The sequence below is a fragment of the Pleurodeles waltl genome, chromosome 3_1, assembly GCF_031143425.1.
Source record: "Pleurodeles waltl isolate 20211129_DDA chromosome 3_1, aPleWal1.hap1.20221129, whole genome shotgun sequence".
Lineage (NCBI taxonomy): Eukaryota > Metazoa > Chordata > Amphibia > Caudata > Salamandridae > Pleurodeles > Pleurodeles waltl.
In genome coordinates, this window is record NC_090440.1 from 1,985,668,081 (window position 1) to 1,985,694,013 (window position 25,933).

At 47.8% G+C, this 25,933-nt stretch overlaps 1 long non-coding RNA gene across 1 annotated transcript in view; it reads right to left on the reverse strand.

The window, feature by feature from the left end:
• LOC138285893 (uncharacterized) overlaps positions 1–6,459 on the reverse strand; it is a 285,097-nt gene extending 278,638 nt beyond the window's left edge. Inside the window, exon 1 of the long non-coding RNA XR_011201657.1 lies at positions 5,854–6,459. This is a non-coding gene — a long non-coding RNA (uncharacterized lncRNA). The remainder of the gene's footprint in view (positions 1–5,853) is intronic.
• Between the last annotated feature and the right edge of the window lie 19,474 nt (positions 6,460–25,933).

Below are 25,933 nucleotides of genomic sequence, written 5' to 3' on the forward strand. Positions count from 1 at the left end.
CAAGCACCCCAACAGTTGCCATAGAGCGCCCTTCCCCAACCGACCCCCTAACGACTTAGGGTGCGACAACAAATGGAATAAACCCAACAATTAATGCGGGAAACCCACCTGAAGCATACACAAGACCTTCCCTGGGCCCCCCTCCATGACAACCAGAGCCGCAGGCCTTGCAACAGCCATCCCACTCACAGTAAAAGAAAGAATATGGCGAAAATAATTTATAGACGTTTTCCCATTGCTAGAAATCCAGCTAGAAGGTTTAGACCTTACTGTATGTGACAAAAAGGAAGATGATAGAAGGGAAAGGAGAGAGCTAGGAAAGAGAGGAACTTCGAGAATTGGCTAGACGCATTTAGAATAATGGCCTGCGTCATAGTAGAAAAATTCCCACACAGCGCAGCTGACCTCTGGCTTTATGAATCAAAAATACATGAAGCACACCGCCAATTCCCGGGGGATGCCTGGCTAGAGTATGACAAAAGCTTTAGATTAAAAATGCAGGCCCACCCAGAAATGGAGTGGAACCAAGAGGATGTATCCAGCTACATCCACAAAATGATGGTGGCAAAAGAAGTTAGCTCATGGGCGGGCAGAGGGGACCAGCCCTTTCGGAACGGCCACACCAAGGGGAGGCACAACAAATATAAAACACCATATAGACACAAAACCTGGCACAGCGCGAAAACACAAGGCAACAAGGGACCACAGGCTATATGCTGGAAATTCAACACAGACAAGTGTTCCTGGGGGCAGAATTGCAAATTCAAACACAGCTGCTCCTCTTGCGGGGGAGAACACCCAGCGTCAGCTTGTAGGAAAAACAGGCACAAGTCAGACAGGAAAGATAAGAAAAAGAAACAGTAGTGACCACCCCCTACCAGCCTAAAGACCAACCAACTGAATTTCAAACTGGCCAAGTCCCCAATCAATACAAAAATCCTGAGGAAGCTAGCCAACGTATACCATAATAAGCAAGATGCAATCACACTAGTGAAAGGTTTTGAGGAAAGTTTCATAATCCCAGTGAAGGGACAGATAGCTGGGGGGGACCCCCAAGAATTTGAAATCAGCCTCAGAGCACCCACAGGTAATCCAGCAAAAAATCAACAAGGAATTGAAACTGGGTCGCATGGAGGGCCCACTCCCCTCCCCCCTACCTACAGACCTAATCATTTCACCACTAGGGGTGGTACCAAAGAAGGAACCTGGCCAATTCAGATTAATACACCACCTATCATACCCGGACGGCACATCAGTAAATGACAGAGTCCCAGAAGAAGCGTGCACGGTGGGGTATGCCACACTGGATGACGCAATCAACATGATCAAAGCAACAGGCAGGCGGGCACTACTAGCAAAGGCGGACATTGAGTCTGCATTCCGGCTACTGCCAGTGCACCCCGACAGTTATCACTTGTTAGGTTTCCAGCACAAGGGGCTGGTATTCGTAGACAAGGCCATGCCAATGGGCTGCTCCATCGCATGCGCATATTTCGAACAGTTCAGCACATTTTTGGAATGGGCACTACACACTAGACACCCGGCAGGGGGAAAAATGCACTATTTGGACGATTTCCTATTCATAGGAGGGGCCGACGATGGAACATGCGCCAGCCTCCTGGAAGCTTTCCACGCACTAACAGGGGAGATGGGCGTCCCTTTAGCAGGGGACAAGACGGTAGGACCAACCACCTCACTCGTGTTCTTAGGCATAGAGCTTGACACAGTCACAGGAACATCCAGATTACCACATGAGAAAGTAACTGGCCTGAGAGCAGACATCAAGTCCATGTTAGGCAAACAGAAAGCAACCCTTGGCGAACTGCAGAGCATGGTTGGCAAACTCAATTTCGCAACCAGAGTGATCCCAGCAGGCAGGGTGTTCGCCAGGCGGCTAAGCAGGTTGACAGCAGGGCTGCGTGAGAAACATCACCACGTAAGGCTAGGAAGAGGGGTCAAAAGAGACCTCGCCATGTGGTGCTCTTTTCTAGAAGAATTCAATGGCCGGCTCATCTGGAGAGAGGGCTGGATAGCAGCGAGGGAGATCTCACTGTTCACTGACGCCGCAGGGGGTTGCGGCTTTGGGGCCATCCTTGGTAGGGAATGGTGCACGTGCAGATGGCTGCACAGGTGGTTTGAACTAGGGATCACCAGGAATATCACATTCCTAGAACTATTCCCCATTGTGGTAGCCCTGACAATATGGAAATCTCAGTTGCAAAACTTAAAAATAACTTTGTGGTCCGATAACTTAGGCATGGTCATGGCCATAAACAAAGGGTCCGCGTCATGCCCCAACACGCTGAGGTTACTTAGCCGTCTAGTATACATCCAGTTAAAAAGCAACCAACAACTGGACATCGGGACCAGACATGTCCAGGGCACAAAGAACTCACGGGCGGACGCACTTTCTCGTTCCCAGATGGACAGATTCAGAAAACTCGCTCCGGAAGCAAGCAACTGGATGACACCTTTCCCAGTAGAGCTATGGGACCTGGCGGAACAGACCTGTCCATATTAGTACAGAGCGCCTTTACGCCAGAGACACAACGGAGATATAACAAGTACGCCAAGGTCTTCATGGACATTGGGGGCCTAGAGTCCTTAACGGACCCAGCAGTAACCAGGTTTGCAGCAGAACATTTCATTATGTGGGCTTTTTAACAGGGGAAAGCAAAGTCCTGGGCACAGGCACACTTGGCGGCAGTGGCCCACTACTCAAAGCTACAAATGGGCACTGACCCCACTGCCTCGCAATACATCAAAACGGCTATGAAAGGCTGGAAACGCCTAGAAGGGCACAAAAAAGACACCAGACATCCCATCGATTTTAACAAACTAACCCGCTTAATAGATTCCCTTCAACCCATAGCGGAGAGCTGGTACGAGCAACTAGTTTTCAGAGCAGCCTTTACCACAGCATTCTTTGGGGCATTCAGAGTGGGCGAGCTAGTGGCATCAGACAAGAATTCAGGGGGCAACTCCTGCTTGCAAATAGAGGACTGCCATCTAGAAACTGACAAGGTGCATTTAACACTGAGACGATCCAAAACAGACCAACTGGGCCAGGGCACTCACATCGTGCTAAAATGCATAAACCAGGCAAAGTATTGTCCCGTGTGCAACATAAGAGAGTATGTGCAGGTACGCCCCGCCGGGCCAGGCCCCCTGTTCAGACATGCCAACGGGGATCACCTGAGCAGATTCCAATTCACTGCAGTAATGCGGAAAGCATTAGGGAGGGGAGGCCTGCTCCCATCAGATTTTAGTTCCCACTCATTCCGCATCGGGGCAGCCACCACAGCCGCCACTCTAGGGTTAGAGTCAAACGCAATCAAAGCAGTTGGCAGATGGCGGTCCAATGCTTACAAGGGATACATTCGCCCACACCTATTGTGACGGTATTTTGTCATTTCAGTGGCAGGTGCACCCCCCAAGCTCACATGGATTATAGGGCACTATTTCATATCCAGGCTACAAACATGGTGGAAGCAAAACAAGAAGTTCAACACAAGGGACAGACCAGCAGCCACGATCTGATGGTGGGGTTTTCCAGGCATGAAATGGGCACAGCTCCAACCGACCGTGGAAAAAATATTAGAATCCACGCAAAGACACCCGGATATAATAATCATGCACCTGGGGGGGCAATGATTTGACCACGTTGGGAAGAAAGGTACTCCTCAACGACATCAGGGAGGTGCTATGGAGCCTTACTAGGCTTCTTGGGAAAACCACCATCATCTGGTCAGAGATAATCCCCGGAATCGCATGGCGTGGGGGAACATCGGAAAAGGCGGTAGATAACTCCAGGAGGAAGCTGAACATCGCGGTTGCCAAGTACTGCAAATTCAACGGTTGGGAACGTATCCGCCATGGCTTGATCCACCCCAGGCGACCAGAGCTCTATGCGCCGGATGGCGTACATTTGTCAGAAGAAGGGATGGGCATCTTCTGGTCCAACCTGGCAGCAGTCATCGACTTAAAAAAAAAAAAAAAAGGGGGCCGCTCCAAAGAGGGGAGCTGCCAGGAGACGTGAGCCTCACTGGCAGCGTGGCGGAAGACAGATAAGGTTTTACCAAATAATTGATTGGAAGACACACCTAGTAAGGGGGTGTGGGAACAAAAAACACACACCTGGGGATGCCTCACGGCAGGGTGTAAGGTGGCCAAGTAAGGGGAGTAAGCGGAACACGGCACTCGCAGCCCAGACCCGCCAAGTCGGATGGCAGGGCATAGAACACGCCAGGTAGGGAGTTGGGCCTAATTCCAAGAACTGAATGCTACCCCCTAATAAACAACATGGTAAAACAAACTCTATCGGAGTGAGCCCTTCCAATAAACGGAAGGTGGGACTGCCTAAAAAATTCAAAGGACAAAAGGATGCATGACAAATGGAGGCCAGGACTTGAAGGCCCACCAGTCACTCAGTGCAAGTTGTGAAATGTAGAATCTAGACGTGTAAAGTTTAAAACGAACTAACTAACAAACTAAAAGTTATTTGTCATATGTACTAAACGTTTTTGGTCAGTGATTGAGTCTCATACTCAATATATATGTCAGCATTTGGCAGTCACACGATTGCTTGTCCACACTTATAAAGCGGCCAAATGGTATCCACTATATAAAACGTTGTCAAAGTATGTTTCATGCACGTATGTTCATATGCCGTATTGCATGTTATGTGGTCATTATTGCCTGCTCTGTAGTGTGCCAAGTGCGGGAGTTAGTGCAAAGGCCGCCCCCGCAGGGGGCATAGAGGGCAGGCGCCTTAACGGCCGCCTTGGCCCGGAAGGGACCAGTTAAACCGGTTTTGGGGAGGGCGCGCCCCAACTAGGGGGCAACACCCCCCCCCACTCCTACTGTTGCCAACAGGCAAGGGAGGCCAAGTACAACACGACCAATGGGGGGGGGGGGGGTTGCTGTTTTTTAAACCCCCCCAATAGAATCGTCGCAAATTGTGTTTGGGGGACACAGGAGGTAGATTTAAGGGCGAGCGTCCCGCTTGGTCCCCAAATCGTGATCATCGTGATCGGGACAACGCACTTGCCGCTCGGCAAAGGAAACACCACCCTCCCACCCCAACGAGGATGCATACAGTCGCAATGCCGGACAGAAAAAGGGCGAAGCGGAAGACAGATAAGGTTTTACCAAATAATTGATTGGAAGACACACCTAGTAAGGGGTTGTGCGAACAAAAAACACACACCTGGGGATGCCTCACGGCAGGGTGTAAGGTGGCCAAGTAAGGGGAGTAAGCGGAACACGGCACTCGCAGCCCAGATCCGCCAAGTCTGATGGCAGGGCAGAGAACATGCCAGGTAGCGAGTTGGGCCTAATTCCTAGAACTGAATGCTACCCCCTAATAAACAACATGGTAAAACAAATTCTATCGGAGTGAGCCCTTCCAATAAACAAAGGTGGGACTGCCTAAAAAATTCAAAGGACAAAAGGATGCATGACAAATGGAGGCCAGGACTTGAAGGCCCACCAGTCACTCAGTGCAAGTTGTGAAATGTAGAATCTACACGTGTAAAGTTTAAAACGAACTAACAAACTAAAAGTTATTTGTCGTATGTATTAAACGTTTTTGGTCAGTGATTGGGTCTCATACTCAATATATATGTCAGCATTGGGCAGTCACACGATTGCTTGTCCACACTAATAAAGCGGCCAAATGGTATCCACTATATAAAACGTTGTCAAAGTATGTTTCATGCACGTATGTTTATATGCCGTATTGCATGTTATGTGGTCATTATTGCCTGCTCTGTAGTGTGCCAAGTGCGGGAGTTAAGAGCCCCACAGAAACAAAGAGCCAACTGTAAACAATACCCAGAAACACCACCTTACCAGGGTTTGGAGGCAAATCAGTCTTTCTACTTCCTCAGCAAATAACCACTGGAGGGCACAAGTCTCTATCCCAGGATGTGCAGCTATCTGTGCCCTGCACTCGTTGTCGTAGCTCCGCTCAATTCACAATGGAATGCCAGAATTCTTGTGTTGCTCGGGCAGAACAGTGCGAGCGAGACAGTAACAGTTTTATGTCGACTTTATGTCTCCTTAAACATAAAAGAAAGCTGCAGGATACCAAAGATCCGGCAACCACCCCTTTTTACCACAGGAGACTTGGCAACGCCGAAAAAGTAAAATAAATAAGAAAACTGCGGTGGAGCCGAAAGACAGGGCTGAGACCAGCCGAGGGCTGGAACGTTGACAACACCATACGACGAGAAGGAAAGTACGGGGTTACGGAGTTGGGGCTTTCCGCTTCGCAGCCTCTCCACTTCACCTCGCTACCGCCTCAGCCTCCCTCTGACTTTCTGCGCCGCTAGGGCCGGGGGCAAGGGGCCGCATGTTGACGCACACATCTTTCAAACCGGCCCAACAACACCTTCAACCTCGTTCGACCTCCACGTCGCATCACCGCGTCAAGCTGACAGCTTCTGTTGCAATACCAGTATTGGGACAAGGATAATTTGTAGTAGAGAAAGCCACCATGGGTGCAGATGTTTTCATAATTTCTTTGGAATTAAATTTGCTATCCCGTTCTTTCAGTTTTTCTTTGCCTTGTTCTGGGCGAGAACCATGTAGTGTCGGGAGCTTCCGACACCGATAACTTAGAATAATGACTCGGCACACCGTTAGTTTGTTTGGCTGAATACGTGGCCGGGTGCTGTGCTTCGCAGACACCTCCAGACTTTTTAATCACTACCTTCGTGTCGTGCCACACTCTGCTACATCCCGGGCCACGCCCTTTATTTATATACCCTGCCCCGTGACCCCCGAAATACCACGACAGGTGGTTACAACAGTGGGGAAAACACACAGATAATATTGTGCTCAATAACCCCTACAGTCTTAGCAACTATGGTAGTGTCCGGCGACCAGTCCCGTCACTGGCTCGCAACACTACATTCCTCCTAAAAAATTAAAACAACAAACTGGGGCACATAATACTAAGTCACACATCTAATAGATGATCACGTAGTCTTACAGAGGGGGCTGGGTTGCTGCGCAAATTGTATCTTGTGACCACCGAACTTCCTTGGTCTGTGTTGTTACACAGGTCACTCAACAGGTCACCACTTGGATCAGGGATCTGTGGGACATCACCAGACACCTCAGGACTGTGTTCATCCATCATGTCTCCGTAAGGGAGGGACAACCCGTCATCACCGGCAGCCGGCCGATCAGGATTTCGATGGGTACTGGGTGGAGAATTAAATCTCTTAAACAGAGATACATAACGTGTCACAACATCTGCGCCACGTTGTGCCACTACAGCAGATCCGTTCCGCCGAATAACTGTCCAGGGGTTAGGATCAAAAGGAATGCAGAACTTGCTGCCGGCAGACAGTTCTTTCAAAAGCACCATATTGCCAACCTTGAGGTCTGAGGGCCTGGCCCGTCGTCGTCGGCTTGCGTAGCGATTCATGGCTGATAGTCTATCTTGGACTTGGTCATGATCTATGGGTGCAGGGACCCAGGATCGGTGATGTGGGATTGAGTCGGCTACGGCTTTCCTGAATACTGCATGTCCTGGAGCTCGATTAGTGGTAGAGTGAGGAGTCTGGCGGTAGTTCCGCAGGAATAAGTATATGGCATAATCACTGGTCGGAACACTGGCATGAGCAATTCGTATAACCTTGTTAAGGGTCCGCATGAAGCGCTCCACTTCACTGTTGGCCTGGGGCCACCGAGGTGTAATCCGCCTATGTTGAACACCAGCGCTTTCAAAATACTCTGCCAGTTCTCGACTCTGAAATGGAGGGCAGTTGTCTGTCTTGATTTCAGAGATGAGACCGCGGGTGGCCATGATCTTCTCGATGCGAGGTATCACCACTTCAGCTGTGAGGGCATGTATGAGCTCTACTTCTGGGTATTTAGAGAAGTCATTGATCGGTGTGACGGCCATCTGGGAGGCTTCCAAAATCGAGACTAGCTGATACCCAGGGTGACTTGGGACTGGGTTCGGTTTCAACTGGAGCTGGTTGGCTGGGCGCTCCAGATGCTTGGCACCATTCACACGATCTCACCACGCTCTCCACTTGTTCGTCGATGAGGGGAAACCATACCTTGGACTTCAGGCAACTTTTGGTCTTAACCATACCTTGGTGGTCATTGTGGGCTAGCTGCACCATTCTGGCAGTGAGAGACGATGGTATGGCTATCCTGCACCCTCTGAGAAGACATCCATCAGCATCGACTGTGAGCTCATCTCACACGTTGTAGAGACTTCCTAGGACACGTTGAAAACTAGAGGTGAGTTTAGGCAGTTGTTTCTTCATCAAATACCACTGGTTGGTCTGGATCGCAGTCAATGCCTTCTGGACACATTCATCATTGGCCGTTGCTTGGACTATATCAGCCACTGAGAGGGGTAGAGGCCTGGACCTGTCAGAGACGTATTTCACATACTCTTCTGTCTTCTGTGCGTCACGCACTTCGTTGTCTGAAGCTTCTCGGGATGTCTTGACAAATAGTCAGCAGGGTTGTCAGATCCTGGGCGATACTCCAACTGACACCTGTAGTCCTGTAATTGGAGCATCCATTTCTCTATTCTGGGAGGAGGTTTTGATGCTGCGCCACTGAACATGGGTATAAGGGGTTTGTGGTCAGTCATTACTAGAAAAGGGCGACCATACACACAGAGGTGGAAATGTCTACAACCCCAGTGCACGGCTATTGCTTCTTTCTCTATCTGAGAATATCTTTGTTCTGTCTCGGTTAGAGATCTGCTGGCAAAAGCTACTGGGGACCAGTCACCACCACCTTGTTTCTGCAACAGCACGGCTCCTAGTCCTTTCGGCCCAGCATCAACTGCAATTTTGGTCTCTTTACTGGGGTCGAAGTACCTTAGGGTCGTGTCACTTAACAAGGCGTCTTTGATGGCTTCAAACGCTGCTTGGTCGGTCGAGTCCCATGTCCACGATTCTGAAGATTTGGTCAATCTCCGGAGGGGTTGAGTAAGAGATGACAAGTCTTTGATAAAACAACCGCAGTAGTTTACCATGCCCAGAAAGCTTCGTTCTTCGGTCACACAGGTAGGAGGGGGTGCGTCTTTGACATCTTGCACCTTTGCGGGGTCTGGCGCTACTCCATAGGCGGAGAATACATATCCAAAAAATTGTATCCGGTCCGTTGAGTGATGTTCAGCTATGGTTGGTGCGTGAATCAGAATGTAATCCCTGCTATGAATCGTGCCTGCCAGGTCGGTTAGTAGTTTGTGTATCACGTTTTGGAAGACTTCAGCTGCACTTGAGATTCCGAAGTTCAGGCGTTTGTGCCTCCTCAGTCCTACGTGAGTAGAAAATGTTGAGATGTAACGCAACTCTTTGGACAGCACCAGCTGATGGTATTCGGACTGTAGGTCAAGTTTTGAAAACCAACAAGATCCACTGAGCTCACATATAATGTCGTTGATCGTGGGTGTTAGGTGTCTCTCTTTTGATGACGACGTTAGGGAGGCGCATGTCCACACAGATGCAGACTTCCCCAGGTTTCTTGGGCTTTCGCGCAACGACGATCGATGAGACCCACGGCTTCGGTCCTGTCACCTTTTCTATGATGCCTGCTTTCTCAAGGTGTTCTAACTCCTTCTCCACCTGGGGTTGTAGGTGGAACACGATGCGCCGGCGGCGAAGGGTGACAGGTTGCACAGTCTTGTTGATATGCAGCCTCACCTCTTTGCCTTTCAGACATCCGATCCCTTCAAACACTCCTTGATACTGGGACAGTAGTTCTGTCACTGATTCCCTATGTATGCTGAACGCGAAGGTGACTACCCCTTGTTCTTCCGCCGCTTTACAACCCAGCAACATTCCATGTCCTCCTTCTGCTACATACGCTCTTGCGGAGATGACTTTGGATTCGTACGTGGTGGTAGTTTAGAACACTCCCTTCAAGGCCAGCGGTGTGCTCTGCCCATAGACGTAGACTTTGATTTTGACTTTGGTCAGCATGGGGATTGGATTCATTTGGCAGTGCTCTTCAGCAGCCAGGAAATTTATTGATGCTCCAGTATCGACAGCTAGAATGTCGTGGGTGCCTACTTGGATTTTTCACTTTGATAATTTAGTTGCCGACTGTGCTGTGTTTCCGACGGCGAATAAGGAGTGAATGACATGCTCCACGGCTACATCGTCATCCATGTTGCTGCCATGCTCTGACTTGCCTGTCGTCACGTTGATGGATGCACTACCGGTTCGGCAACTTTCCACAGCCCACACATTTCTTTCCCCTTGCCAGGCACTCTGAAGGTCTGTGTGACGGGCCACCACAGTATCCGTATTGTCTCGTCAGTGGTTTGTTTGGGCGGTATTTGGTCTTGCTTGCGGGAGAGACAATGGCGTTGACAGTTTCCTCCTTTTTGGGTCTTTGTAGGGCTGCCTCTATATGAGACGCCTGGCCTTTGACAATTCTTTTATGCATCCCATCATTAGTATGTATGGGAGGGACCTTCTGAGTTTTACCAATGCACATCCCTGAATTATTTGCCCTCTTATATCCTCTACTTTGTCTGCGAACCTGCAGGTACCAGCCAGGTCTCTCAGCCTCATGTGAAACAAGTCTATTGACTCCCCTGCTTGCTGGCGAGCTTGTCTAAAAACAAAACGCTCATAATCGGTATTTGCCATGGGCTCAAAGTGTCTGTTTAGGTCAGTGTGCTGTGCGTTTTTGGGGGTATCTTCCTGGAGGTTCTTGGAGATCTTGTAGATGTCTTTGCCCCCCCAAATGTAGTAGCATGGCACTCTTCTGAGCATCGTCTATCTTAGTGGCTTCAAAAAATAGTAGGACCCTCTACACCCAGTCTCTCCACCTAGGGGCCTGAGCAGAAGGAGCTCCGTCAACGAGAAAGGGCTCTACAGGCGGTATCGCTGACATGGTGAGGGCAGGAGAGCTTGTGAGCTGTTAGGGAGACCAGAAACAGGGCAGCTGAACCGTCGCTCCAGTCACCGGGTGTAAGGAAATGCCTCATTGGCATGGTTACCCCCTGACCTTTTGCCTTTTGTTGATGCCAGTTATGATTGAAAATGTGTTGGGACCCTGCTAACCAGGCCTCAGCACCAGTGTTCTTTCCCTAAACTGTACCTTTGTTCCCACAATTGGCACAGCCCTGGCACACAGATAAGTCCTTGTAAATGATACCCCTGGTACAATGGGCCCTGTTGCCAGGGAAGGTCTCTAAGGGCTGCAGCATGTCTAATACCACCCTAGGAACCATTCACTCAGCACATGCACACTGCCTCACAGCTTGTGTGTGCTGGTGGGGAGAAAATGAGTAAGTCGACATGGCACTCCCCTCAGAGTGCCATGCCCACCTCTCACTGCCTGTGGCATAGGTAAGTCACCCCTCTAGAAGGCCTTGCAGCCCTAAGGCATGGTGCACTATACCACAGGTTAGGGCATATGTGCATGAGCACTATGCCCCTACAATGTCTAAGCAAAACCTTAGACATTGTAAGTGCAGGGTAGCCATAAAGAGTATATGGTCTGGGAGTTTGTCAAACACGAACTCCACTGTTCCATAATGGCTACACTGAAATCTGGGAAGTTTAGTATCAAACTTCTCAGCACAATAAATGCACACTGATGCCAGTGTGGGATTTATTGTAAATTGCACCCAGAGGGCAACTTAGAGATGCCCCCTGAATACCAGTCCGACTCCTAGTGCTAGGCTGACCAATTTCTGCCAGCATGCCACAACCAGACGAGTTTCTGGCCACGTGGGGAGAGTGCCTTTGTCACTCTGTGGCCAGGAACAAAGCCTGTACCGGGTGGAGGTGCTTCTCACCTCCCTCTGCTGGAACTGTAACACCTGGCGGTGAGCCTCAAAGGCTCATGCCTTTTGATACAGCACCCCAGGGCATCCCAGACAGTGGAGATGCCCGTCCCACTGGTCACTGCCCCCACTTTTGGCGGCAAGGCTAGAGGAGATAATGAGAAAAACAAGGAGGAGTTACCCACCAGTCAGGACTGTCCCTAAGGTGCCCTGAGCTGAGGTGACCCCTGCCTCTAGAAATCCTCCATCTTGAGATTGGAGGATTCCCCCAATAGGATTACGGATGTGCCCCCCTCCCCTCAGGGAGGAGGCACAAAGAAGGTGTAGCCACCCTCCAGGACAGTAGCCATTGGCTACTGCCCTCCTGACCTAAACACACCCCTAAATTTAGTATTTAGGGGCGACCCAGAACCCAGGAAATCAGATTCCTGCAAACTACACAAAGAAGAAGGACTGCTGACCTGACAGCCCTGCAGAGACGACGGAGACAACAATTGACTTGTCCCCAGCCCCACAGGCCTGTTTACAGACTCAAAGAACCTGCACAGCGACGCATCCGACAGGGACCAGCGACCTCTTAAGCCTCAGAGGACTGCCCTGAACCGAAGGACCAAGAAACTCCTATGAACAGCGGCACTGTTCACCTACAGCAACATTTTTGCAACTTTGAAGCAACTTTTAAAGAACTCACTCTTCCCGCCGGAAGCGTGAGACTTCACCCTCTGCACCCAATGCCCCCGGCTTGAGCTCCAGAGAACCAACACTGCAGAGAGGACTCCCAGGCGACTGAGACCTCGTGAGTAACCTGAGACGACCCCCCTGCACACCCACAGCGATGCCTGCAGAGAGGGTCCAGAGGCTCCCCCTGACCTTGACTGCCTGGAACAAAGAACCGACACCTGGACCAAGCACTGCACCCGCAGCCCCCAGGACCAAAAGGAACCGAACTTCAGTGCAGGAGTGACCATTAGGCAACCCTATGCCTAGCCCAGTCAGTGGCTGGCCCGAGAAGCCCCCCTGTGCCCTGCCTGCATCGCTAGAGTGACCCTTGGGTCCCTCCATTGATTTCTACAGAAAACCCACACCTACTAAGCACACTGCACCCGGCCGCCCCTGTGCCGCTGAGGGTGTGTTTTGTGTGTTTGTTTGTGTCCCGCCCAGTGCTCTACAAAACCCCCCTAGTCTGCCCTCTGAAGACTCAGATACTTACCTGTTAGCAGACTTGAACCAGAGAACTCCTGTTCTTCATAGGCGCCTATGTGTTTTGGGCCCTCCTTTGACCTCTGCACCTGACCGGCCCTGTGTTGCTGGTGTAGTGACTTTGGGGTTGCCTTGAACCCCCAACGGTGGGCTGCCTATGCCCAGGAAACTGAACTTGTAAGTGCTTTACTTACCTCTGAAACTTAACCTTACTTACCTCCCCCAGGAACTGTTGATTTTTGCACTGTGTCCACTTTTAAAATAGCTTATTACCATTTTAATCTATACTGTGTATGTTACTGCTCTAATTCAAATTCCTTACTTACCTGTGTGGAGTACCTTGCATTTTATGTATTTACTTCAAATATTGAATCTTGTGGTTCTAAAATAAATTAAGAAAATATATTTTTCTACATAAAAACAATTGGCCTGGAATTAAGTCACTGAGGCCCATATTTATACTTTTTGACGCAAAACTGCGGCGGCGTAGTTTTGCGGCAAAAATATTACAGCCGGCTAACGCCATTTCGGTGCACAGTGCGGACGTCAAATTTATACTTTGACGCACGGCGGCGCAAACCACAGGTGTAAGTATTTTTTTTTTACGCACACCGCAGCGTCAAGTCGTAAAGCAAAACGGCTTTAACGTGGCGGAAATGACTGTGGGTCGATTTACGACACCGCAAATCAGATATGCGGCGTTTTTTGACGCTCCAGGAAGATGACAACAGACCAGGAACCAGTCAGGAGGACCCACACAAGACCCAGGACACTTTTAAGAAGTAAAGAAAGTGTTGCTTCAGTGCTGAGGAACAGGAAATTCTGGTTAAAGAGGTGAAGGAACACCAGCACCAACTGTTTGTCACCTCAAAGTTGCCAATCAGTAGGAGAGAGGCAATATGGCAACAAATTGTTGACAAGATTAACAGTGTGGCAGAAGTACGCAGAACAGTCATCGAGTGCAAGAAACGCTGGCATGACTGCAAGCGCAGGACAAAGGAAAAGATGGCCAGGAACAGGAAGGCAGCACTGCAGACTGGAGGTGGGAGTCCAGCACACCAGGAAGCCCTGGACCACATGGAGGAGATGGTCGCAGCCGTCATCCCTGAGAAGATCGTCACAGGGATTCAAGGACAGGACAGTGCAGACTACCAGGAGACAACGCACATGCAGGGTAAGTCGCATCCGGAATTATAATGCACTAATGTCAACTGTAAGCAGGGGGGGGATACAGACCACAAAATGCATGGAAGTAATCATATACATGGAGTGGCATGGGTAAAGGGGTATGGCATGGGGGCATGGCCTGCACAGAGAGAAGGTGGGGCACAGCATAACACTACACCAACAACAGTCCCATGGGGGCATGCTGCCATGCCAACGATGGAGCAAAGGTAAAGCCACGCCAGGAGGGAAGGGCACAACGTCAAACTGACATCCCTGCACACGTCAGCCACTATACCCCCTACAATAACTAGGGCCCAATTAACAACCTCTAGTCATACCGACAACTGGAATGTAACAGTGACAACAGTTGCCACTACCACCTCCGCTCTGTGTGCAGCTCAAGTAGCCAATGGCAGTAACGTCCCCATGGATCATACACACCTAAATTAGAGGGTTGAGGATGACAACTTCAACAATCCCCTGAAACAAGACAAAGGCTCCAGTCCTGTCAAATGTGAATGCCCATAGTTGTCGCAAACATCAGCCAATGTCATCAACATTAGGAGCTACACAGCACTAAGGTCACACCCATGCTGCATATGTCAGGGTCCATCCTGTGCCTGGGTCACAATGCAACATCTCAAATGTCTTACTGCTAAGACAACAGCATTGAGGGGGAGGACACATGTAACTGGTCACTGACATGCACAGTCAGAGGAGGAAATAGGACACTGCTACGACTATCAGGGCAATCCAATCTCCACAAATTCCCCAACATCAGCTTGCACATCCATATCGTGCCATAACAATGCTATGCATAGGATACGCTACATGTCAACTACATATAAGTGGATGTGAAAGATCAGAGACTGGGGCAGGTCCAGATTGTTAAGTGTGGTGCCAGTGCCATCAGAACACCCACAGCCTGTGAAAGGTCTCACCATGAGAATGGATGTAGACGGAGGCTTAAGTAGGACAAGAAGGTGGCAATTAATTATTTGGCCTAAAACAACACTAGAGGAGATGATGCTGACAAGTCCAATAACTTAATACAATACATGTGACATGCAGGTGGGCCATAGGCCTGGGAGAATGCCCATCTGAAAGACTGGAGCAATGATCAGGAAACAAGATCACAATGTAAATTCATCACAAGGCAGGCATGTCACATCACAAATGCCACAACACAGACACACTAATTGTACCCCATTTAATTTTGGAGGACGATGGATCTCCTGCGGATATGCCTGTCCAGGAATACCCTGATGACATGGATGACGAGCTGACAAACATTCCCCAGCAGACCATCCAAGATGTCCTTGTAACCCTCCAGACCCCACCTTTAGTCACAAGGAGGAGCACAGAACAAGCAGCCATCGCAGAGGATCCACCCACCACCCCAATTGTAAGACCTGCCAGCTCCAATACAGCTGAGGACTCAGACGACACAGGCAGCAGCTTTGAGAGAACTGTAGTTGGAGTACAGCGGGAGCTGGCCAATGAGGTGCGGGTGGGGATGCAAACTATGGCAGCCAGCCTAGAGGGGGTGCGTTCATGCATGATGTCATCTGCAGTTCAGGCAGCAGCCATGCAAGCCCTAACATCCATCCTGCAAGGACTACAAGAAACTGTGAAGGAATTCACCTCTGCAGTAAGGGAGTCGCCACAACACCTCGCACCCCAAACCTTCCACTACATGCACAAATGCAATCATGACCCCCTCAGGGCCGACCTGGCTGCCTACCATCGTGATGTGGCTGCTATTCTAAAGAATCAGCAGATCCTACTTGCAGCAGTACTGCCCTTAAGACCTTCACAGGTAGCAGCAACCGGGATATCTGACTCCACGTATTCTAACACTGAGGTGTGTGTTGCCCCTTCACAACCACCACCACCAAGAACAGAGGAGGCAACACACACATCAGAAGAAGAAGACATGGAACAGATCACCTTCACACGGAAAAGTACCCGGAAGCACTAGTCCCTGCCACATGGCCAACTATTACCAAGGTCCTGCGCTTTGTAACATGCCAGTCTTACAACAACTGTACTCAATGACTGTTCTGCAAACCACTGTTAATCTTGTCATCCTGCCCAGTGATTGTCTCTCACTTACTCATTGGCAAATCCTGTCCCTCTGCACTGTCTGACACATCACCCCAGCATGTCAAAAGCATTTTCCTTTACCACTTGTGTAGGATCACAATGGAAGATGTCACTGTAATGGACTCACAATCATGGACAATGTACATATAGCACTACAGCACTTTTCAATAAATAGCACTTACACAACAAATTTGTCTTTGTGTAATGTGACACGTCAACTGTGCAGTAGATAACTGAAATGTGACTCCTGTCAAATTACATAGCTTGACAATACAACTCTCCTGAAATTATGTAGTCAGGTAACTTTGCACAGTGGCCAGGATTGCATCATACTCTGCCCTTCCTGAGGGTAATATCTGATGATGTGAGAAACCATACACCATCATGCTGTGTTGGACAGAATAATTCTTCCTCAACTGATATCTAAGTCATCAAATAGTGGCAGCAAAATGTTGTCACCATGCAATACTAACACATATAACAGTGCCCACAAATCTAAGCAAACAATCCAAAAACTGCATGAATGAAGGTGTCTGAGTTTATATCCAAATAAGTAATCATGCTGAACAGTGTCACAAATGATGTCTGTGAGTCATGAAGACGATACTACAAGAGTGCTTACAACCACTCACCTTATAAGGGTGTCCTTGAACATCACACTGCAGTCAGACCTAAAACAGTTCCCCCAATACCACATCTGGAAGCACTGTTTGTGACTTTGAAAACATACGTATTGACAAAAACATGTTGGGATCCATATTAACTGTGATTGGTGGTTGCAATGAATGGTGGAATCTTTGCAAGGTAGCTCTGGGGTAGCTGCCAATCTTACAGCTCAGTTGGGATTTGTTCGTAGCATAGGACACAAATGTAATACAACAAAATTCATGTACACTTATGCCAAGGCCCTGATCAACAAGCATTTAACACATACTTTAAAGGGTTCACTATATATTTATTAAACGGTAATAACAGAAGAGGAAACTCGGGGAAAAGTCTTACCTACCCTAATCCACCCTAACTACTCATTACCCACAACTGTCCCTAACTAAACTAATCTAAACTTACTTATCACATGTAACGAAACGTTCTAAACATCAACCCCCCTTATGAGATGGGACACATGGAGGACAACAGATACTAACCTAAACACATACTATACTATCCTAAACAAATATATATTTTTTTGTAGTTTTTGTATTTTGTATTTTTTATTTTTTTTGTAAACACACAAGAACCCCAACATAGCCCGACACACTCAAAAAGAAAAAATAGAAAGAATCAGGACCCCCCACCCACTAACACTAACTAAACTAACAGCCTATACTAACCTAACACTAAGCCCCCTAAGCCCACTAAGTATAAGAACAAGGAAAGAGGAGGGAGGGGAGGGAATCATGTCCATATTAAAAGTCTAGAGGTTGGCCCTCCGGACTGTCCGCTTTATGGACCGCACACGCCTGTTCATATGTCGAATATCCCGCTGCAGGTGACTGATTTTCCGTAGGACACGGTCCATTTTTCTCTCCATTGCCTAAAAAGCTGCAGGGTCAACTGTAGCAGCTGCGGCAGTCTGGGTACCAGCTGAGGATGTATGTGGGCGTGTAGAGTCAATGCCTGTGGGCTGCCGTGAAGGTGTTCGACTGCTAGGGCCTGGAGCAACTGCAGACGTTGGGACAAGAGTCCCAGCTGTGGGTGGTGCCACCTGGGTGGAAGTGGTGGTTGTGCTGGTGGTGGCTGAGGTGGGCAAAGTAGGGCCACCCTGTGGGAAAGCCCTCCATGCTCCGGAGGCCCGTTCGTTCCGGTATCTTCGGGCCATCCGTCTGAACCCCGACTCTACCAGCAGGATATGCTGGTACCTCATAGCCCGTCTCTGGAACTCACGGACCTGGATGGGTGTCATGTTCGCAGCTGTGAAGACAAAGGCAAACAATTTACATTAGGAACTGCATTGTGTGAAATGGCACAAGAAGTAAATCAGACCGTACATCTACTGTACTTGTAACAGCTCATATCATCATACAAATCATTGAATGTCCCTGAGGAAGTACATGGCAGGGCAGCCTACAAAGGTCATATCACACATAGCACATCCAAACCCTACAAGATGGGTAACAACTGGCATTAATTTGGCATCAGCGTTCTGCCAGTTGTCAGCTAACAATCATGCTGCACATCCTCCGCCAATGCCAGGGCTACAAATGTCAGTTTTCCGGGATGGAAATCTAAAGTCACATGATCGGCAAGTTGTAAATGGACTTGCTAGTATAGTACTCATGTGCCATACCTGAGTGTGTATACTAGGTTCCGACCAAACATTCACTTATTTACATGTCTGTGTAACATACTGGTAGCATCAGTCCTAGGTACCCTATTCACAAACCCATGCCTGTGTTTGAGGGCGGGAGGGTGGAGAAACAACTAATAATTCCAAACAACATGGACACCCAGGATTCTATAGAAAGCTGGATATGTGTTTGGCTCTACACACACACCACAGGTAAGGTCTATCAACAAGTAGGAGACAGCAAACCCTTGACCAATCCTAGCGCCACACATGTCAGGAAATGCAGACCTTTGTCCACATCATATACTTCCTGTAAGCATGACTTACAACAGACACAGAGTTGCAAGAATACCCATGATCATGATTTGCATGCACACCTAGGCCATTGCACTCAAGTGCCACATACTTGTAGCACTACATGTAGAGCTACATACTGCTAGGAAGTTCAACCTACATTTTAATAAGTACTTTGGTGAATAGGGAAGCAGAAGTCTATGGGAAAGCGATTTGCAGTCCCAATCTGGGAGAATGTGGGTCTGACAGGCAGACTAAATCTGAGATGAGTTCCAGTGCGACTCTTGTTGATACAAGTGTTATCCACGTGACTCACCCCAGTTCTCATTGCGGGCCTACAGGAATGACCTACAATCCCTAGATAATACAATAGGATAAGCATTGGCCAACTCAAAAATGGTTAGAAACTGAAATCCCACTCATGGAACAAGACAAATGATTGGCCAGCGCTTCATACCTTGCTATGTGTTCAACACTTACTGGAGTTGTCGAGGTCCTCAAATGAAGCCACCTCTCCCACAGTGTAGGGTGCCGGTCCACCTGTAAGGCATGGAAGGAAGAAATGTGCTCAAAATCTGTGCACTGAGCAACAATTCCAAAGACAAAAACTATGTGTAAGATGACATAAGTAATTTAAGCCATTCAGACATGATGATACTGCATCCGATATAGCACGGCTAACATGTACATAGCATGGGTCTCCTGTGATAATTACACACATATCTGCACACATGCAGTGACCCTAACTATCATGTGGTGGCAAACATGCTCCTTCATTAGTGAGCAGAAATAATAATGGAGTGTAATCGTCTCATCATGTGCATCCAAGAGAGACATACAAAGCCTGGTTACTTGAGGACTGCAGTACCAGTCAAAAAGCCTATGTGGCCATGACACATTTATGACACATAGGTACAATGTACAGAGGGGCAGGGACTTTTGTAAGCCCTCATGTTGTTACAGTTTCTTCATTTGATGTGGCCCAGCAATGGTGATTTGCACCAAACATAGAGATATGAACCCATGTGCATACCTTTGGACTGCCATCCCTAATTGGAATGTGGCACAACAAACTCCAAATACCAGTGTAAGATGTTAGCTGAGGGCACCTTACATCTTTTCCCGATGTTTTCAAATCCAGATCTGACATGTATCCAAAATGATGAAGGACCACAATAATCCCTAACATTCATAGAACTTCCAAAAACGCTTTCCTTACACACTCACCAGACACACATGAGACATATGTCTGGGCCACATTGCTATCATCAATTGACGTGAAGCCAGCACTCATTTTCCGCATCATGTAGTGTTTCTAAAGTCAGTCTAGCTATTGCGTCAACAAAGGTTGCCAATATTTTAGTAAATCTATACTTCACTGGCAAATGTGACCTATATAGACATGATTGGCTCCTATTTTGTGTTGCTGTCTGACACAAAGTCGGCACCAAATTACATTAAGCAAAAGTATTCGGTAAGTTTGCAGAGCACGTGCTTCGTGAAAGCTAGCAATTGTGGTCCTTCACATAGTCCATCAATGACCCTGTATGTTTCCGCAGCATTCCACACAGTCAGCAACTTAGCCAGCAGATATTGTACAAATCATCTGATGTCAATACAGAGCTTTTAATTGTGCAGATTTACATGATTTGTACTCACCAACAGTGCCACCAATCACTATTCCCAGGTGGTCCAGCAGATCTTGCTCCATGGTTATGATGTCAGCCCAGCGGTGCTTCAGCTGGTGATCATTCCTCTGGCTCCCATACACACGCTGCAAGTGATGCAGCACCTTTCCCCACCGGATTTGTCACGCCTCAGTGTGATACCCCTGTATCACCCTGCCTCGTTCATCAATGGGAGGAAATGGCACACCAGCCATATAAACCCCCCAAGCTCCTCTTCACCCATCCTGCCAAGACGTGGCCTACCCAACATCTCAGCACCGAAAAGGGGAATAGGGCATAAAGGAGAAGAAAGGAGAAAAGGGGGAAAGCAGAAGTACAAAAAATAAGTAAACTTGACAACTAAAAGAGCCCAACTATCCCCAAACTAGCACTACCCACAACAGACTCCCACAAACAACAAATACAATACAATACCGGACAATTGTAAACAAAACAACCTCAGACAGTAGACAACAACAATATTTATTTCACAAAGTAACAAGTAATGTAGCACACAGGACACAAAACCACAAAATCACTGGACAACACTCTGAACACAGCCACACAGTCTAGAAGAATCATAGACTGGAAAGTGAAAGTGAAAGTGAAAGTACACCCACTGTACATAATCTGTAAACAGGATATCCTATTACATCACTTCCTGCATAAAATGGCCACTGTTTTTATCGTTATGCGTCATATTTTTTCACACATACAGATTGTGCGTCATAATTTTCGACACACAGGAGTGAAAATTAGGCTGCATCCAAATAATAGTAAATAGTCTTTACAATTATTTGGATGCAGCCTAATTTTCACTCCTGTGCGTCGAAAAATATGACGCAGAATCTGTATGTGTGAAAAAATACGACGCATAACGATAAAAACGTCAACATTTCAGGGCATGAACTGGTTTTGGGTATTTTTTCCATTTTAATGTAATGTTACATTTGGGGCACAACTGGGATAGGCTGATTGCACCCACTTTGGTGTATGTTCACATGTGAGATATCATACTGCAGCGGACCATGACCCGCTACTTCCTTAACAGGATTTTGACGCTTGGCTGACGCACTAGATGGCCATATGTGTGGCCTACATATATGTATTGCACAATTTGGGCATGTTTGACATCAGGAGAGGATAGCAAGGTGACTCATATGAGTACAATACCTCAATGCCTATGGCTCAATGTGTGTGCAGTGGCTACTAATGTATTAGTCAACCCAGTGTGTGTGCATCACAAGATGCATTATTGCAAATATGCATATATGAATGTGAAGTCAATGTGTCCAAACCTTAGATGCAAGTCATTGTGGAAATGAGAGAGGACATGTGCTAATCATACATGTAGCAACATCTGCTGTGTGCACTTCCAAGATTCTGGGTAACGTAGACACCACAAATGACAAAGCATGCACCAGATAGATGGCAGACGCTTGTTCATGTCAATGGTCCACAAGTTGCCCATCCCATGTCCTAGATCTTTGGTAACTGCTTCCTAGGCACTTGTTGGTGAACCCACAGTGAGTCAGGCACATGAATAGACGAAGTGGGTACCATGTCATTGGTCCAGACAGCCAAAGGTGAACCACAAATGTAATATGATGCCACAGTTGAGGTCATATAACTGAGCCACAACTCTCCAGTGGCAGTGGTGGACCAGCAGACGAGTCAGCACGTGTCCACATTTTTCCAGTGATCAATTGCACAGAGGTGTCTTGTTCATGTGTGTGATGCAATGTTGATCCTGTATATTTTTAGGGGTGTATGTTGTCACAGTTACGTCCAGGTCTCATCATGAGTCAGTGGCAGCTATTCCTGTATCTACTGAGTATCCTTCGGAGATCAATGTGAGTAAAGTCAATGAGGACATGAGAACCTACATGGGGATGGTCCCACCCTGTCACTGCAGACGTGTTATGAGACTGTCAACAGGGCAACCTTGGTGTGCTGAGTGAGATAATGTCTCAGGTGTCATGTTCAGGCGGGTGTCATTACAACATTTGTACACAGGTTGGCCTCTAAAATTCCCACTGCATCTGGGAACATCATAGCCTCTGTGCTGATTATTCTCGCAGCTATTCATCACGCACGGCCCCTCAATATGTTGTGAGCAATGTGATTCAGCGTGTGAACTGTCAGGGTCCTAACATGTGTGGACTTTTCATGGACATTATCAGAGGTAGCTGGTTCTGCTGGAGGGACCGTACCCAATCCCTGCATACGGCCCTGGTACACTGTCACACTTTGTCTTTCATGCATACATGAGACCCAGACAAGGGATGGGCCATGATTTTGGTATTCAAAGACAATTTAACAAATATGGTACAATTAAAAGGCAGATGATGGTATACAATGTATTGGGTATGCATTGATTAAGCACATGACAAAATACCCTCTGAGGAATGTGAGGTTTGGTAAAGCAAGTGTGGTACATATGTAGCCACAAGGAATCTTTAGGGTAACGCACAGACAGGTGCCAGTCAGGCTGACAGGATGCAGGGTCAATCAGGATCCAGCAATTTCACAAGTTACATAATCAGTGGTCTGACTAAGACTGGTCGGAGGAAGAACAAGACAGTTGACATGGAAAACTGTGTATGCCCTGTGTTTTTGAAGGTGGCACATGAACCCAAGGGCTGTGTTACACGGCTTAATTACTAGCAATGCATAACAGTGTATTTGACAAAATGGCAACTTCTATGCTGTTCCAGGCATCAGCAGGGGCAGTGCATGTTCAGATGGGTGGTGTGCATGGAGGTGATCACAGGTGTGTGCTGCATCTGTTTCTCACAAGTCCTGTATGTGATTATTGAATTCAAATGGCCAACAGTACCTTTCACATGGGAAGCAATCTACAGGTGCTAACAGGGCTTAGTAACTACAAGCCAGTGTATTAATTGACCTGACGTCCATGCAGTCAGATGTACTATGACAATGGCATACCATAGGAAAGGGTGTAGCACACTGGATTACTATTGTTTGTGTGTGTAGAGGAGTGAATATCGGGGTACACATATTACTATTCCAGGCACCTCTTCAGACAGGTGGGTTGTGACCAGGACCATGGGTGTGTCAGGAGCTAGGAAATGGGCTGACATGTACATGGAATGTCATGTGCGCAATGCTTGTCATATGTGTGGCACTTATGCTGTCTATGTTCTGCTTATATGGATCTCTAGTCACAGATAGTCCTTGCAAAGATTGGATGCAGTTGGACTTACTGCTGTCAAGGGTCTGGTCATACATTCCTGTTACCAATGCAATAGCACATCAACTGCCTCATGAATGAGGCTTGTTTTCCCCTCATTGAGTGATGGTGTCTTAGTTGTGTGCCATATGCTGCGATGAACCATGTTTCCAACATGTATGTGTGAAATAGGTGTGGTCCTCTGCTATTGCCCTTCAAAGGTGAAATGTACAGGATATATGTCATTGACAGTGTTTGTGTATGTGACTGTTGTATGATATGCATCACAATTGCTCTGGGATTTTCTGTGTCCTGATCGGTATATCAGCAATGCTCCATCAGGCTACACTCTTATTCTGATAGTTAGAGATAAAGGTGAGCAAAAATGATTAGCCAGACCATGATATGGTGATTATTATCGGTGTTTATTTACATTAGTTAATACAGTGGTGATGGTGATTATTTTTAAAAGATATTGTTCACAATATGTTGCCGCCTACGCAATCCAGCAGCCGTGTTTTGTTGTTCCCCCTCATGTTGCAGGCCACCATTCTCCTCATCAGGCATGTGTGGCTCTGGTTCCAAGAGGAGAATGTTCCTTCTTATGCAAATGTTGTGCAGGATGGCACATGTTAGAATGATCTTACAGACCATTTCAGGGGAAAATAGGAGGCAACCACCAGTGATGTCGAGGCACCTGAATGGCGACTTGAGGATGCCGAAGGTCCTCTCGACTATGCTGCGTGTCCTCCTATGTGCGTCATTGTAGGCACGCTCTGCTGCAGTGCTTGGGTTGCCAAATTGTGTCATTATCCATGGCTGGATCCCATACCCCTGATCAGCTGAAAGAGAAAATGATTGGGATCATGTTGATGTAGCTTGCCCCATTGATATCACCTTGCATGGCAGTAGGTGTCTTGTGTTGTCTGTGACTCTTTTGTGTTATTGTGTAGCTTCCTAGGCTTCTAGGATGTACCATCTGCATTGTGTTGTTTTCTTGGCTGAACGAGTGTTTGGCTGCTGACCGGTTGTCAGCAGTATGTTTTGGGATTTGCAGTACAGTGTGCACTCCCTAGCATTGTGACTTGTGATACAGGTGTCCCTGTGTCTTCACTGGGGGTGAGATGATAGTTCCATACACAGATTCATTTTGACAGTGTTGTTAACACATTCACATCTATGTACCCTGGACATCCCGTACCTTTAGACTTATGCAATGGATTAATTTAAACATAATTGAGACGCTTACATTTTGCAAGGTGACAATTAGGCAAACCACTCCAAACGTTGTGATCATTGACGTCTTAACATTAGACTGTACACTCATTTCAGATGTGTGACAGGTTCAATGCTGACCTATGAAACATGGCTAGCGATGTCACGACCTCAGTGTGTTCCTGTCGACATGTTGCTGTTGTGGTATTTGTGTTTTGTGTCCTAGAGGGTTGCTGTGCAGTGTGTATATAAGTAGGTTTCTGTACTTACTAACAAGTAGTCCTTTGCCATACCGTCAATCCTGGAAGTGTTGATTGATGGTAGAGTGACGGAAGATGAATGAGTCATGGACACTCCCAGGATATTTTGCCACGATGTTGGTGATCAATCCTTGGTGATCGACAATGGCCTGCACATTGATGGAATGTGTGTGCTTCCTGTTGTGGTAGAGGTGTTCAGTTGCAGCAGGTGGCACAAGGAGTACATGTGTGCAGTCGATTGCACCAAGGACATGTGGGAAGCCACTAATGAGGTAAAACCCCTGTTTTGTTTCCTGCTGCTTCTGCAGTGTGTTAGGGAAGCAGGTGTGGCGGGGTGTGAGTCCAATGATGGCATCCAGTACTTTGGGCAAAAGGGCAGAGAATGATGGCTGTGATATTCTGGCAACCAGGGCACCAGTTGTTTGAAAAGAGCCACTTCCCAGCATGTGAAGTACGGCAAGCAGCTTGGTTTCTGTTGGGATGATGCGGGGTGTCAGCAAGGTGGGTGCCAACTGTGGCTCAATGTTGTGCAGCAGCTGCTGAATGGCCTGCCAGTTCAACCTGTACCTCTGGATGATGTCATGTTCCCTGAGGCCATGAAGGGTTGTTCTGGTGCGGAATATCCTCTCCTGCCTTCTGCGCTGCCTTTGGGGTCCCTGCTGGTGTTGTGGTAGCTGCTGTTGTTGTTGCTGGGCTCTGCATGCACGCTGGATGCGAAGCACCTCCATGTCTCCCTTTTGCTGCTCTGCTGCTCTGTTG